At 32.5% G+C, this 17,764-nt stretch overlaps 1 long non-coding RNA gene across 1 annotated transcript in view; it reads right to left on the bottom strand.

Moving 5' to 3' along the window:
- The window catches only part of LOC137396895 (uncharacterized), a 150,083-nt gene extending 135,039 nt beyond the window's left edge, over positions 1 to 15,044 (bottom strand). The window contains exons 1-2 of the long non-coding RNA XR_010978646.1: positions 14,976 to 15,044; positions 3,314 to 3,336 (exon numbers count right to left, since the gene is read on the bottom strand). This is a non-coding gene — a long non-coding RNA (uncharacterized lncRNA). The remainder of the gene's footprint in view (positions 1 to 3,313; positions 3,337 to 14,975) is intronic.
- Positions 15,045 to 17,764: the final 2,720 nt, after the last annotated feature.

Genomic DNA, 17,764 nt, shown 5'->3' with positions numbered 1-17,764 from the left:
TATAATCAGTTCACTTCACCAAAACCTACATCACTTTATAAGCTAGTAAATATTTTCAGCTGGTCTGCCAATGTCGAAGACGCAAATTCCAAGTTAGTATAGCTGTTTTTTACATTTCATATACATGTACATGTAAATAATGCCATACTTCCTGTTGGTTCTTCAGTTGGCATTTGAGAAATAGATGTATTTTTGACTACACTAACTTATCAAGTATGAGCTGAGGGTGAGACTGAGTTGGGTTAACATGCAGTGTATTCTAATACTTGACAGTTGTTTATGATTGTAGGAGCTGAAGACATGGTGTAATGTGCTGCTTGAAGAACCTCATCTAATGATCCTCGGCAGACACCCAACCTGCCTTCACTAAACTTTTCTGCAACTCCACACTTTTTTATTCAGTGCTATATTTACAGTGTGCTTCTTGCATTAAATTATATGATATTTTTAGCTATGGATCTAATAAAGTAGCAATGAGTTTTACAAAATGCTTCTTTTTATATTTTAGCAGTCTTTTTAATTGAGTCAGTTTAACTATGCTCTAACAATCCTATGATCCTGATCATAACCCAATGAAATCTAGTTATTGAAGTGCACTACTAAATACAAAAGGGTTTTCATTTTAGCCATATCCTCTCAAACGTGTTGTGTTTATTTTGCGATCAACCATTTTTAAAATGACTGCAAGCTTTGAACATATCTTGGAGACATGATATACACATACCTTCTGATAGAGCTATGATAAGATTCAGATTTGAACCTTCTTGTAAAAAGGTCCTTTAAACCACTTTTTCAAACTTTTGCTGCATGCCAGCTCACCAACAAAGACTATTTGTTTGGCCGTTAACTGGCAAAACAGTAAAGAAAATTTGCTAGGAAAAGTGAGCTTTTCTACTAGAGGTTTATTTTCAGCGTAAGTTTTGAAAATAACTAGGTTTTTTAGGTAAGTACAACGATTTAAAAACCATTAATGTGTACAATGGTAAGCCTTTAACAATTCATGTAGAGATTGTTGGATATGTGATTCAGTTTAGCATTCACTAGGGGTAGTTGATGTGTGAGCTAACCAAATAGTACATTGTGCTGCTCTAAACACTGAAAGATCTTCAACAGACATTTCAATAAAGACTCATCTGCATTGCAAACTTTCTATAACACAGACACAGTGCTATAAAGTTTTTTCTCATGTTATTTATCTACACTAATTTATTTCATTATGCGCTATTTATGCAGTAAAGAGTTCAATTGTTGCCACACTTACTAAACTTGAGTAACTAATTCAATGTCTACACTATAAGAATTTATTACCAGAGTCTGACTGAATCCATCAAATCTGGTTGCAAAATCATTATGTACACAGTTAACCATAAATTGTTGAAATGTAACATTGTTTTGAGCTTGTATGCATTAGTACTAATGTGTTCCAATGTGTGAAAAACATTGTGTTGTTATCAAATATAACAAACATGTAGGAAAGAAGTGCTTAATATAGCTGAGGAACAAGTATATATCTTTGCCATCAATATGGCACAGACAATTGCTGACAAAGATAGTTATATATCCAAATATTGCTGATTATAAAACCAACATTCATTGAAACTAGGTGCTTACACGCTTGTTTGACAACAAAGCTGACAGTTTATATACAATGACCAGATACAGCCAATAAAACTACTATAGAAACTGCTAGTAGTATATTTTTAAAAAGCTTATTGTATGTGTTCGTGCAAGTGAGTTATCCCTCCAAGATTATGTCAAGTTCCCTTACTAAAAAAATACCTCTGTTCACATTAGAACTAAACTGACAGATTGAAGGGTTAACATGAATTAAATAACTCTTATTGGTTACCATAATAATTATAATACACAGGAATGACTCTTGCCTTCCTCTAGATATCATCTATGCTTCATCGTGCTGTATATCTGCTCTAAATTAGTTAGTTTACAAACCCGCAGACAGTTCAATAGCATGTATGTACATCAATCAAAATTGATACCTTTAGATCACTTCATTGGTTCGATTATGGAGTTTTTATTTCTTCTATAGCCATAGAACTGTGATTCATGGATGTTTGATGGAAGCTAAGGACAATCTCAGGCTCATATCAAAATTATGACAGGCTACAAACATCAACCATTGCTTGTGATTCGTCACTACAGAGATATCTAAAAGTTTTATAGATGTTTCAGCTTTGGTGAAACTTTTATGTGAGAACTCACGGCTCTAATTATTCTAATTAAAAATGCAGATGCACTGTGTCTGCATGTAAAAAAGTATACATGCCCAAAATGTAAAACATCATGCATTTACGTTCTTGCTGCACTCGCAAATGCCCATAGAAGCTTTGTCAAAAGGAAACTTTTCACAGTGGTTATAATGAGACTACTTACATGTACATACGATTACATGCCAGTTTTTCCTTGCCATATACACATAGTTACTAATCATGTTGTTTCAGTGACCGATTGCGCTTTACAACACTACCTCTAGTTATATAAAATAAATATTTATGCCTCAACTGTTTCAGAATTGTTGATCATTATTTCTTATCCCCTACAACAGCGTGACATTTGAACGCATTATAACACATTGATAATACATGCAGCCCTGCCCGACCGTACTACACTGCAGTAATTGAAGGTAGAATGTTCCGAGAAAGCTTTTGTTACCGGAATCCTACATTACAGCCAGTGAATTGATACCTTAATTGAGCTTGTCTGACAACTGATAAACTCTTTACTGGTTTATTTATTCTCACTTGGCCAAAATAACTGTATAGTGTGATGCAAGAAATGAGGGTAAATATAGAACATGATGAAAAATCTCATAGAACTTGAGCAATAGAAAGGTTGTAAGGCAGACGAGTCTCATTTGACGTATCTGCGGAAGATCATTTGAAGGGGTATTTCAGACATCACAATATACTAGTTTTTCAGCCCAAGCATCTACAACAAACACTCGTAAATGTTAGAATGGATCATAAATCAAACGAGTTCTCCAACTTACCCCACTCATCTCCTAGCTTTCAAAAGATACAGTTAATACTCCAATGCCAACAGTGGATAGAGGTTTGACTAAGATTGATTTAAAAATGTAAACACGCATCAAAAGCTGTTAAGGTAGTTGTACCAATAACCAAAAATCTAATGCAAATGACTGCCAGGAGCCAATTAAAACTTTATAGGTCTACCCTAACAAAGTATTGGCAAATTTAAACCGCGAGCCTAAAGTTCGCCGACACAAACAGAAAATAGTCTGTAGCTGATAAAGCAAGCAACCACTCACCTCATTACTCTTCTTCCTCTTCTTCACGTACTGTACACCAGAAAGAGTTTCTAAAGAATTGAACAAAATGTAATCAAGTACCTCATATATATCTTTAAGAGCGGACAAAAAAGCAGTTACGCTTTTCTTGCTTTTCTAAACATTTTAACTGTTAAAAAAGGAGTGATTGCAACTTACCACCGACCCTGTTGAAATCCATCTGTAACTCATTCTGCCGTCAAGAGTTTGAAGCGCTTTCTCAATTTTCTGAAGGTCACCTTACCGGTATATATATGAACAGAAGTGAGTAAAGCTAGGAGCTTATCTAAAGCCTTAAACTGCTTGTATTGTTGGTAGTCAGCTTAAAGTTACTTTATGTTCATGAGTTTAAAGCTTTTCGGTACACTTTTGTAACATGTAACTTTGTGACATGTTGCTGATTATGATGAGTTAATGCATGGAAACACACATATTTCTTGTCAAGTGTTGTTATATTGGTTGTCAACATAACTTTCCTAATAATTAAATTTTACAGAGAAAGAACAGTCAGCCAATTTTGTTCTCATTCTAATTGTCAACTTGCTGTAAGATTTTCTGTGTTTTGTGTCATCTATTTATAGCACTGTATGACTGTTCTGAACCTCCTCAATTATTTTCTGATGACGTGATTTGAAAGACTGACAACACGACTGTCAACTACTCCCATCTGCAAGGTCATCACAAACTAGGAGGAGAAGCAACTATATGCTGCACTTCTCAAAGTTGTGTGAAGGAACAGAATGTGACCTCACCTGTCAAGCCAGTAAGAGTTTCATAAAATGATCTCGATTATAACTTAAAAAGGGTGTGTTGTGTTACAGTAAACAGAAATGTTACAGTATAAGTTATACATGTAGAGTTTTAGCACTCGCTTGTTTTGCATGATCTATTTATAGTAAAATACATAGAGTTATCTTCCCCTAGAGTAATAACAGTGCCTTCAACAACAAGAGTGTTTCCAGTGCCAACAAGGAGCGTTTAGGCCACGCCTCATTTTTGTGCTAGTCAATTGTAGTGACTGACTAGATCAATAGCATCAGCCATGAGAATGGTTAAACAATGATCATGAATTTCCACAGTTAAAATATTAATTATTGCTAAGATTAAAGAAATGATGATTATAGTTTATTATTCTAATATATGCTTATTATTTAAAGCAATTCAATACCTACATGACTTGCAAAGGCACTGAATAGATAGTGTTAAGTATGTGAGTTAATACAATCAGTTACTCATAGATAAGATAGATAGTCATACTGAGGTTGTATTACATTGGTGTGATGGGAAGCTAATCGACTGCCATCAACTGAAAGTATTGACATTATATGGTGATAGAGTCATTCATTGACACCACAGTCCACAAACAGCCTTTGCATATAATATTAGACTTCAATACATATCAACCAAATACATAGACTAGCTTAAAGCAAGAATGTCCACTAGTTAGTGGAAATTTTTGCTTGATGTAAGCAAGCAAAACGTTTAAAAGTTAAAATGGCAAATGTTGTTATATGTTAAATAAAAATAAGTTATACTTAATTATACTAAATTATAGTTAAATAAAAATAAAATAGACTTCTTTATTTATTAAATAAATTTTTATTGCAATCATAGTTACACAGATTATATTTAGCCATTACTTGCTAATTATTTTATATTGACATTTAAACACATTAGCATTTTCATTTTTCTTCTTAATTGATTTCAACAAAAACATTGTTCACAATATGAAATTTAAAAGTTGCAGTTGTTTGAAAAAGCTTGAAAACCTTTACAGTTGTTTTTCTTTTCTCTCTTCTTTTCATTTGTTTCAATTACACAAAACACTTCTCATGATATGTAGTTTGAAAGTTAGACTGGCAAATGTTGTAATATGTAAAATAAAAATAAATTTTACTTAATTATACTAAATTACAATTATATAAAAACAAAATAGACTTTTTTATCCCCTTATTTATTAAATAATTTTTTATTGAAATCATAGCTAAACAGATTATATTTAGCCATTACTTGCTAATTTTTTTACATTTAAACATGTTTACTGTTTTGTTTTTCTTCCTAATTTATTTCAAGAAAACACTTATTTCATGATATGAAATTTAAAAGTTATAGCTAGTTGAAAAAGCTTGAAAACCTTTACAGTTGTTTTCTTTTTCCTCCTAATTCATGAGAACTGCTTAAAAGTATTTTTTCATGATATAGAGCTTAAGAGTTAGAATGGTAAATGTTATATAAAATAAAATTTTCTGTCCAAAGACTTTTTTATTACTCAGCAAAGGCCGGGTAGTACAGTTCATAGTTGATAGCAGTCGATTAGCTTCCCATCACCCTAGTTTAATACAACTCCAGTATGACTATCTATCTTATTTATGAGTAACTGATTGCATTAACTCACATACTTAACACTATCTATTCAGTCCCTTTGCAAGTCATGTAGGTATGGAAGTGCTTTAAATAATAAGCATATACTAGAGTGATAATCTATAATCATCATTTATTTACTATGAGCATTAATTACTACCTTAATTGTGGAAATTCATGATTCTTGTTTAACCATTCTCATGGCTGATGCTATTGATCTAGTCAATCATTACGATTGACCAGCACAAAAAGGGGCATGGCATAAATGCTCCTTGTTGGCACCAGAAACGCTTGTGTAGTCATCACTTTAGGGGGAGATAACTCTGGGGTACTGTATGACTGTCCTAAAAATCCTCAATCATTTACTGATAACATGATTTAAGGAGTTACCACTCCAATGCCATAAAGTGGAAGGAACTTATTAATCTCGACTGTTGTTCTAGAGGTATATACAGTATAGAGCTGTAATCTGATACCCTTGTTAAACAGTTGTCAAAAAAATAACTCACATTTTTATATAATTCAAAAAATTTACTTGATGTTTTGTTTAAACATATCTAACTGTGTAACTATTGTACAGCTTTAACATATGTGGATAAAGTACATGTCTAAACATGTAGCACTTAATGGATGGCTAAGTGTGTAAACTTCAATATGGTACTTTAATCAGTATATTTAATAATACTCTGTTTCAGTTTAGTACTTAACTTACTTATAACAATGTTTTTAGATTCCTACTATAACTACTCTGTTTCTAGCTTACTAAGGTTTAAAGGTGTCATTGTATGGCAATGGCTCAGGTAACTAAATCAGAAATAAACTCAGTCAGTTATGAAAGGGTCTAGCAGATCTGGCTCTACAGTTATATTGCTGAAATGTAAGTAAGTGTATTATACTACTGTTAATGTATTATCACTGCTTCTATTACAGAATTTACGTGAATTTTAACCTATCAAATGAAACCTTTGTTGAAACTGGCTCTTTTAACTCTGACCTGGCTAAAAAATAGTCTGGCTTCTATAATTAAAATATGTCACCAAAACTTTTATGTGGTGTGTCATTATTTCATCCTTGACTATATATTGAATAACACTTGAGTAAAGAAATTAAAGAAATGAACTTACATTCCTTCAGTGGATCAAACCTCTTACATATTATTTTAATAAAAACTCAATGATTATGGTCTTTATAGCAACTAAACTAGAAAAAAGTGTCTATGTTTAAATACATTTTAGTGACAGTATTAACTTTTACATTTAAAAAAGGTAGTTTACAGCAAATGCAAAAATACAGTATCTAATGTTTCATAAAAAACTGATGCAACTGAGAAATTTAATTTGAAGTAAACTTCAAAAAGGGTTTTTATTTTAAAAACTATGATAATAAGTTCAGAGTTATGTGATCATTAGCTAATGGCAACCCTTCCACTTGTTTTACAGTTTTCTCTAATCAATATTTTGCAGGTTAGTAAAATACTTGGGCTTACAGACTATGTTGTGTTCACACAATCACTCTGAATTAAATTTCACAAAACTTTAAAAACTACAACTATTGTTAGAGACATAATGATTGGCTGACAAGTTAAGCTGGTTACAAACAATACACACAGTATAAAGCATTAGATAAGCTCCTTGCTTTACTCACACTTCTGTTTTTATATATATACAGATGAACTCATCATCAGACAGTTGTGAAGGTGTTCAAGTTAATTTGAGCAGATTGAGATAAAAATAGATTCTAACTGGATAGCTGATAAGTTTAATCTGTCTGATTTTTGGCTGTGAGATATTGTGATGTGATTAGCATTAAACTTTATATTTTAGAAACTCTTTTGCTGATGCGCAGAGATTGATAAGGAAGAGTATTAAAGAAAGGAGAGTTTGTTAATCTTTTTTATTTAGTTCACAACCCATAACTTAGCCTGTTGTTTTCCTAAATGATTTTATAAACAAGCTCAAGAGAATCAGTGAAAATGTCTCTTTTGCTCCCTGCTTACAGGAGTCTAACTTGAAACTTCAAAGTTTAAAGCTTAATGATAATATAAAAGGGTCCAAATAGAGCATTTCATTTCAACCACCAAGTTTGTTGCATCTTTTTGGCCAGAGGTACATAGTTTATAACTCGAGCAACTTTTCATTTGAGGTTTCCACAATTCTTTAAAGTCTTTCATGGCAAACAGCCTTCGTTTGGCCGGCAGTCTTTGTAAAATGCATCATTACATCTAATAGGTGATGCTAGAAACGTAAAGAGATTGGCTGTGATAGGTTTTTGTACACCAAACTATATACCCTCTAAAAGATGAGCCTAAGGATTGTAGTTTGAGTTGTTCAGTTCTTCCGCTGCTTTAAAAATACAGCCTTGTTTCTACAGAAAACTAACTGAGTGCGCAAGGCATCAGTTTATACACTATAGTTAGTTGGTTACTTATGTTCCAGTGACCATGTTATAAAGACTATCCTATTAGAGGCCAGTTAGCTGGTCTTTCTTTTGAGACTTACTTATAAAATTTCATGACTGCTAACTTTTTAAATTTCAAATTTTCAGGCACTTATAAAATAATATAAACTTAATCTGATAACCTGATTAATAATCTATAGCTTATTCCACCAGAGAGTCATTTGTTTCTTTTCAATTTGCTGGTAACTCATATTATCCAATCTTATAGTGGCTAATTTCATATTGAACTAGTATCCCAAGTTATCTGGATTAACATTGTTACGGTTAGTTTTTAAACTTCATTTGAAATAATAGCTTACTTATCACTGACTATATTATCAGTGCTTGATAACTAAATGCACTCTTTTTCAATGTTGTTTTTAAATATGAGATAATGTTGAGGTTGTAGAGTATAAGTGACCTCAACACTTGATAGTTAGTTGTGTTTGTAGAAGCTGAAGACATGGTGTAATGTGCTGTTTGAAAGACCCATCCAAATATCCTTGACGGAAAGGCCAAGAACAACTAACCCGTTTTGCTATGTATTTCTATGGTACTTTTTTTATAATATTTTTGTTTTCGGTTCTATACTCACACTCTTTTTTTGCATGAAATTATACAGTATCCTCAGCAGTATCCTCAGAATCAATAAAACGGGAGGAGTTTCAAAACCGCTTTGGTCACTCACTTTATGTTATCAGTTCAGAGTTTGGCTGCAGAAATGTTGTCATTGATCAAGGTCAAATTCTCTATGAAAAATATCAAATGATAAAATTGTTCACTCGTTTGTTTGGTTGTTTACAAGCTTTACCTTTTTGGGTGTTTGCAAAATTTTAGGTAAGATCATTGAAAATATTTTTGTAACAACTGCTAAGTTAGTAGCACAACTCACACTGATGGAGAGGAGTCTTAGGTTTATTTATGGGGAATTGCATGTGACCAAGCTCTATTCTATCATGATTTTGATAAATAAAAACGTATGCTGCCCTTCCATGTAAAAATGCGTGAGTATTTACATGGTACACTAAGAAGCTAGATCTTACTAAAACTCTGGTATAAGTTAAATTTGATGCGAGTAACAGAGTCATTACCAAAGTACTACCTAGCATGAGCATAAACAAGAGAACTGTAGATGAGTTTCATGGCTGTGGATGATTATTCACCTTGACACATCTATTGTCCATGTTGAGTGACATGTTTTTCTCAGTGGTATCTTTTTATTACGAACGATGATAAATTCTCCGAGCTATTTTCTTCACCGCAAGGCACTACAATTGCTAACATTTTTCTTCCCTAACAAATTTAAGGAAGATTTTGAGACTTAAACTGTGTTAGATTGGAAATACTGTGCATGGTATAGGTTTCAACTGGAGATAGTTTATGGATAATTTTCATTAAATTAAGATTCAGATAATTTAACCAAATTGAATAATGAACTGCACGATCAATGGTGAGATTCCGCAAAAGTAAATGTAAGCAAGCAGTGGTTTTATTTAAATAGAATTATGTCTATTCTATGTGAGTGTTATTTAAAATATTTTTAAAACTTAGCATTTCTAGTTTTTACTTTTTCTATATTTTGATTCATTGTTCGGTAGGCTATATTAATAAAATTTATAGTTTGACATCATGGAATCATTTTCAAGTTAACTTTGATATAAGCTTATAAACACAAGTAAAAAATTGCGTTCGCATCAGTCAATTTCAGGCTGATTCTCTGGCCAGCTTTCCACTGACCGAGACTTGCATCATGTGAACGAAACAAATACCTGTGAAGGATTTTGTTCAGAGAATAAATTTATCGGGCAGTGCTTGATCAATGACTGATTCTAGGCTTATTTTCAATACGAGTAGCCAATGAAATCACTTTCACCGTGAGTCACACGTCGCCATTTGCAGTGAACAAAATATTGGTCTTCACATTCGTGCTTTGGTCACAGTTTACCTCAAGATAAATATTTTTATCAAAATTAAAAATAACTCTTTTAAAAGTACATCTGAAGGGTGTTATTAACAGAATTTGTGCTCAGATTGAATTATCATATCAACCATCTAATAGTTGAAGAAGCTGCTTTATCTCCTATATCGTTGCTGTAGTAGTTGAAGCCTATTATGATAGCAAAAGATCGTCCATCCTATATTTATTGATTGTTAGTGTTACACTGATATGTAGTTACCAAAAATCATCCTCCATATGATTATGCATTTTTAGTGATGAGCTACAGCAGTGCAATTTGATTAGTAAACTAACTTGAAACATCCACGAGAAACATTATAGGAAATAGTCAACGAAATGTAAAGCATGACTCACTAAAAATACATCAGCAAAATTTAACAAATACATACATTTATGTTTATTAAGTCAGATAAGAAAACATTGAATCACAAAATAGGTTTTATAGTGAACACAATAGCCAAAGAATACTTAAAAATAACCTTAACATGGTAAGATGTTTAGCTAAATACGATACAAGTACTACTGAAACAATGACTGGAAGACATCATAAACAAACCATCACCCTACGTAACAACTATCAAATTAAAAATAAAAGTTTAAAATAGAGGCATTTTGACTGAATAACAAGTTTTATAAATAGAATAATTTTAGCAATAATTAAAAATCTCATATGTGCAAAAGAAACCTTTACTATTCAGAAACATTGATAGTAGCTTCAAATAAGCTCCTAGCTTTACTCACATCTGCCTATTAACATGTTTATGCTTGGGTTATCAGGATGTTATTGAGAAGGTGCTGAAGTTATTTTTAGCAGAGAGAGTTGTGAATAGATTTTAACTAGCCAGATGGTAATTCCAAAGTCGTTGCTATTGATAGTCAAATTACACCGAGTCAGTTGAAGAGATTATCCGTACTTGTACGTAATCTGCGTGATAGAAGAGACTTGAGATAAAGTTAACTAACTACAGCTTAGGCTCTGTTGTTTTTTAGCATAATATAAAGGTTTTTTAATGAGGACGCTGAGATCTAGTACCTCAGCCAAAATTGTCAATCATTTATGATCAAGATCTTAATATATTTAAAATTTCAGGAAAAGATCAACTTGACAAAAGTTTAAAGCTTATCTGAGAACTTAATTTAAGATTGTTGAGTGTGACTAGATTATTTAGATAGATTCTACAGATTGTACGGGGCTTTCTAATATAAAACAGACAATTTTTACTTCTTTAATTAAGAAGAAACTTCATTTCAATGAGAATAATTTTAAAACACCAATCTACACTTCCCATGAATGATTCAAATGATTGTGTGAAATGATCTAACCAATGGACTATTAGGATAGTTTTTAACAAAAGTTCATTAACTCGACCAGCTGGACCTTAATAAGATTATGACCAATCATCCAAGATCCTTGGATAAAATGTTGCAATGGTTAAACAAATTTTATTCTACATTGGCCAATATTAAAAACTATCTTAAGAAAAACTTGATATTGGTGCAAACAACATGTTCATTTGTACTTCATTATAACAGTTCACTTCACCAAAACCTACCTCACTTTATAAGCTAGTAAATATTTTCAGTTGGTCTGCCAATGTCGTTGACGCAAATTCCAAGTTAGGATAGCTGTTTCTTACCTTTCATATACATGTACATGTAAATAATGCCATACTTCCTGTTGGTTCTTCCGGTGGCATTTGAGAAATACATGTATTTTTGGCTACACTAACTTATCAAGTGTGAGCTGAGGGTGAGCCTGAGTCGGGTTAACATGCAGTGTATTCTAATACTTGACAGTTGTTTATGATTGTAGGAGCTGAAGACATGGTGTAATGTGCTGCTTGAACGACCTCATCTAATGATCCTCGGAAGACACCCAACCTGCCTTAACCAACTTTTTCTGCAACTCTATACTTTTTTATTCAGTGCTATATTTACATTGACTTTCTTGCATTACATTATATGATATTTTTAGCTATGGATCTCGTAAAGTAGCAATGAGTTTTACAAAATGCTTCTTTTTATATTTTAGCAGTCTTTTCAATTTAGCCAGTTTAACTATGCTCTAACAATTCTATGATCCTGATCATAACCCAATCTTGTTATTGAAGTGCACTACTAAATACAAAAGGGTTTTTTATCATAGCCATATCCTCCCAAAAATGTTGTGTTTATTTTGCGATCAACCATCTTTAAAATGGCTGCAAGTTTTAAACATGTCTTGGAGGCATAATATATACGTACCTTCTGATAGAGCAATGATAAGATTCAGATTTGAACCTTTATTTAAAAAGGCCCTAAAACCATTTTTAAAATGTTGCTGCATGTCAGCTCATCAACAAAGACTATTTGTTTGACCGTTAACTGTCAAAACAGTAAAGAAAATTTGCTAGGAAAAGTGAGCTTTTCTAATAGAAATTAATTTTAAAATTATTTTTTGTAAATACCAGTGTTTCAGGTAAGTACATTTATTTAATAGCCATTAATGCGCACAACGGTGAGCCTTAAACAAATCAAGTAGATTTAGTTGTGTAGTAGTTGATGTGTGAGCTGAACCAAATAGTATAATGTGTCGCCCTAAAGACCGAAAGATCTTTAACAGACACATAAATAGAGACTCGTCTGCCTTGCGTCTTTCTATAACACAGACGCGGTGCTATAAAGTTTATTCTCATTTTATTTATCTACACTAATTTATTGCAACATGATGTATTTATCCAGTAAAGAGTTCAATGGTTGCTTCACTTACTAAACTTGGGTAACTAATTCAATGTCTACACTATAATAATACATCACCAGAGTCTGGCTGAATCTACCAAATCTGTTTACAAAAACATTCTGTGAACATTTAACCATAAACTGTTGAAGTGTAACATTTTTTGAGCCTGTATGTATTGACAATAATGTGTTCTAATGTGTAAAAACCATTGAGTTGTTGTCATCGAATATAACAAACATTTAGGAAAGAAGTGCTCAATATAGCTGAAGAACAATTATATATCTTTGCCATCAATATAGCAAAGGCCATTGCTGACAAACATAGTTATATATCCAAATATTGTTGATTATAAAACCAACATTCATTGAAACTAGGTGCTTACACGCTTGTTCGACAACAAAGCTGGCAGTTTGTAGACAGCGATCATATACAGCCAATAAACCTGCTATAGTAAGTGTTAGTGGTTTTTTTAACAATGTTCTTGTATGTGTGCAAGTGGGTTATCCCTTCAAGATTATGTCAAGTTTACTTACTACAAAAATACCTCTGTCCACATTAAAGCTAAACTGACAGATTGAATGGCTAACATGAATCAAGTAAGTCTTATTGATTACCATAGTAATTATAATACACAACAATGACTCTTGCCTTCCTCTAGAAATCATCTATGCTTCATCATGCTTTATATCTGCTCTAAATTAGTTAGTTTACAAACCCGCAGACAGTTCCATAGCTAGTATGTTCATCAATCAAAATTGATACCTTCAGATCATTTCATTGGTTTGGTTACTTATTCTACAACCATAGAACTGTGATTCATGGATGTTTGATGAAAGCTAAGGACAATCTCAGGCTCATATCAAAATTATCACAGGCTACAAACATCAACCACCGCTTGTGATTCGTCGCTACAGAGATATCTAGAAGTTTTATAGATGTTTCAGCTTTGGTGAAACTACTATGTGGGAAGTTAGGGCTCACATTATTCTAGTTAAAAATGTAGATGCACCGTGTCTGCATGTAGGAAAGCATACATGCCCAAAATTTAAAACATTACGCATTTCCATTCTTGCCGCACTCGCAAATGCCCATAGAAGCTTTGTCAAAAGGAAAGCTTTAACAGTGGTTACAATGAGATCACTTACATCCAATTACTTGCCAGTTTTTCCTTGCCATATACCCATAGTTACTAATCATTGTGTTTCATCGACCGATTGCTGTTTATAGCACTACCTCTATTTGTACAAAATAAATATTTATGCTTCAACTGTTTCAGAATTGTTGATCATTATTACTTCTCCCCTACAACAGCGTGACATTTTAATGCATTATAACACGGTGATATTACATGCAGCCCTGCGTGACCGTACTACACTGCAGTAATTGAAAGTAGAATGTTCCGAGAATGCTTTTGTTACCAGAATCCTACATTACGGCCAGTGAATTGATACTTTAATTGAGCATGTCTGACAACCGATAAACTCTTTGCTGGTTTATTGATTCTAACTTGGCCAAAAATACTGTATAGTGTGATGCAAGAAATGAGTGTAAATATAGAACATAATAATAAAAGACTTTGTAGAACTGTCGAGTGGGAAGGCAGACGAGTCACATTTGACATCTGCCGAAGATCATTAGATGGGTATTTCAGGCATCACAATATACTAGTTCTTCAGTCCACGCATCTACAACAAACACTTGTGACTGTTAGAATGGATCATATATCAAACGAGCTCTATAACTTACCACACTCATCTCTTAGCTTTCAAAAGATACAGTTAATACTCCAATGCCAACAGTGGATAGAGGTTTGACTAAGATTGGTATAAAAATGTAAACATGCATCAAAAGCTGTTAAGATAAGTGTATCAATAACCAAAAATCTAATGCAAATGACTGCCAGGAGCCAATTAAAACTTTATAGGTATAACCTCACAAGGTATTGGTAATTTTTAAACACGAGCCTAGAGTTCGCCGACACCAACAGAAAATAGTTTGCATGGGATAAAGCAAGCGACCACTTTACCTCATCACTCTTCCTTTTCTTCACGTACTGTACACCAGAAAAAGTTTCTAAAAATTGAAAAAATTGTGAAGTAACTCATATGTATCTGTAAAAGCAGACAAAGAATCAATTACAACATTTTTCCTGCGTCTCTCAACATTTCCACTGATACAAAACGAGAGGTTGAACTTACCATCTACCCTGTTGAAGTCCATCTGTAACTCATTCTGCTCTAAGGAATTTGAGCACTTTCTCAATTTTCAAAAGGTGACCATATCAGTATATATATGAACAGGAGTGATTAAAGCTAAGAGCTTATCTAAAGCCTTCCACTGCTTGTATTGTTAGTAGTCAGCTTAAAGTTACTCTATGTTCATGAGCTTAAAGCTTTTCAGTACACTTTCATACAGTCAAATGTTACTGATTATGATGAGTTAATCCATAAGAACAAACATAATTCTTGTCAAGCTTTGTTATATTGGTAATCAACATAAGTTTTCTAATAAAAGAAATTTAGAGAGGGAACAGTCAGCCATTTTTATTCTTATTCTAATTGTCAACTTGCTGTAAAATTTTATGTGTTTTATGTAATCTATTTATAGCACTGTATGACTGTTCTGAATGCTTCTCAATTATTTTCTGATGACATGATTCCAAAGACTGACCACTCTACTGCCAATTACTCCTGTTCCCAAGGTCATCACAAACTGGGAGGAGAAGCAACTACATGTATATGCTGCACTTTGTGAGAAGGAACAGGATGTGACCTCACATGCCAAGCCAGTAAGAGTTTCATAAAATGATGTGGATTATAACTTAAAAAAGGTGTGTTGTGTTAAAGCGAATATAAATGTTACATTATAAGTTATAGAGTTTTAGCACTCAGCTTGTTTTGCTTGATCTATTTATAGTACTGTATAACTGTCCTAAAAATCCTCAATAATTTACTGATAACATGATTTTAAGGAGTGACAACTCTACTGCCATTTAGTAGAAGGAGTTTAATAATCTCGACTGTTGCGGTAGAGGTATATATAGACCTAAAATCAAATACCCTTGTTAAACAATTGTCAAAAATATAACTTACAATTTTATATAATTCAAGAAATGTATTTGATGTTTTGTTTAAACATATCTAACTGTGTAACTATTGTACAGCTTTAACATATGTGGATAAAGTACATGTCTAAACATGTGACACTTAATGGATGGCTAAGTGTGTAAACTTCAATATGGTACTTTAATCAGTATATTTAATATTACTCCGTTTCAGTTTAGGACTTAACTTACTTATGACAATGTTTCTAGATTCCTACTATAACTAATCTGTTTCTAGCTTACTAAGGTTTAAAGGTGTCATTGTATGGCAATGGCTCAGGTAACTAAATCAGAAATAAACTCAGTCAGTTATGAAAGGGTCTGGCAGATCTGGCTCTACAGTTATATTACTGAAATGTAATTAAATGTGTTATACTACTGTTAATGTATTATCACTGCTTCTATTACAGAGTTTTAGTGAATTTTAACCTATCGAATAAAACTTGTGTTGAAACTTGCACTTTTAACTTTGACTTGGCTCACAAAATAGTCCGGCTTCTATAATTAAAACATGTCACCATAACTTTTGTGCGGTGTGTCATTATCTCACCCTTGATTATATGTTGAATAATACTTGGATATAGATATTAAATAAATGAGTATATATTATTTTAGCGGATCAAATCTTTTGTATGTTATTTCAATAAAACTCAAAGATTGTGGTCTTCATAGCAACTAAAAATAGAAAGAAATCATGAACCTTTAAATGCATTCTAGTGACAGTATTAACTATTACATTTAAAAAAGTAACCTACAGCGAATTCAACGATTAACTGTTCATTTTTTAGCTTTTAAGAGCTTGTAATCCCATTTCCACATATTTTGCACCTACAACACAACAGAGTAAGACATGGTCAATCTTTTGATATTAAATAACTGTAATGTGATCTTTGTTGCAAGTCAACGTTTAAAAAAGTAATCTGCAGCAAATTCAAAAAAGAGTTTTCAATTTCTTATAAAAAACCAATGCCGCTGTAAACTACAAATATTAATTTAAACCTCAAAAGTCTTTTTATACTAAGAACTATGATAGTAAGTTAAGAGCTATATGATAATTATTAATGGCAATCCTGTCATTTGTATTAAAGTTTTCTCTACTCAACGTTTTGCAGGTTAGTAAAATACTTGAGCTTAGATACTATGTTGCGTTCACACAGTCACTAACTCTGAATTAAATTTCACAAAACTACAAAAGGTACAACTGTTGTTAGAGAAATAACAATTGGCTGATAAGTTAAGCTAACTACAAACAATACACATAGTATAAAGCTTTAGATAAGCTCCTTGCCTTATTCACACTTCCGTTTATATACAGTGTATATATACATGTACAAATGATCTCTTCAGCAGACAGTTGTGATGGTGGTCAAGTTGTTTTGAGCAGAGTCAGTTATAGATAGATTCCAACTGGATAGCTGGTAAGTTGAACCTGTTTGATTTTCGACTGTTAAACTGCTAAAAATCTCTTTGAAAAAGTTTCTAGCTTAATCACTCTTTCTGTTCTCAAACACAAATGAGTTATTTTATGTTATCAGTTTTTATCATACTTTTTATTTCAGAAACTCTATTGCTGATGTGCAGTATTTGATAAGGAAGATTATGGAAGAAAGGTGAGTTTGTCACTGTTAGTTCTTATTTATTTAGTTAATTACCTTTAACTTTGTCTGCTGCTTACTAAAAATTTTAAAAACATGCTCAAGATGATCAACAGATGGTAATAATGTATTTTATGTTTCTTCTTAACAGAAGTCAAACTTTGAGTTCCAAGTTTAAAGCTTAATGTTTGTATTAAAATGTCTAACTACAGTTTTTCACTTTGACCGGTTTGTATCTTGCATCTTGTTGGCCAGAGATACATACATGTAGTTCATAACTCCAGCAACA

This window comes from Watersipora subatra, chromosome 5 (genome assembly GCF_963576615.1).
Source record: "Watersipora subatra chromosome 5, tzWatSuba1.1, whole genome shotgun sequence".
In the NCBI taxonomy this organism is placed as follows: domain Eukaryota; kingdom Metazoa; phylum Bryozoa; class Gymnolaemata; order Cheilostomatida; family Watersiporidae; genus Watersipora; species Watersipora subatra.
This window is presented reverse-complemented; position numbering and strand designations above follow the sequence as displayed.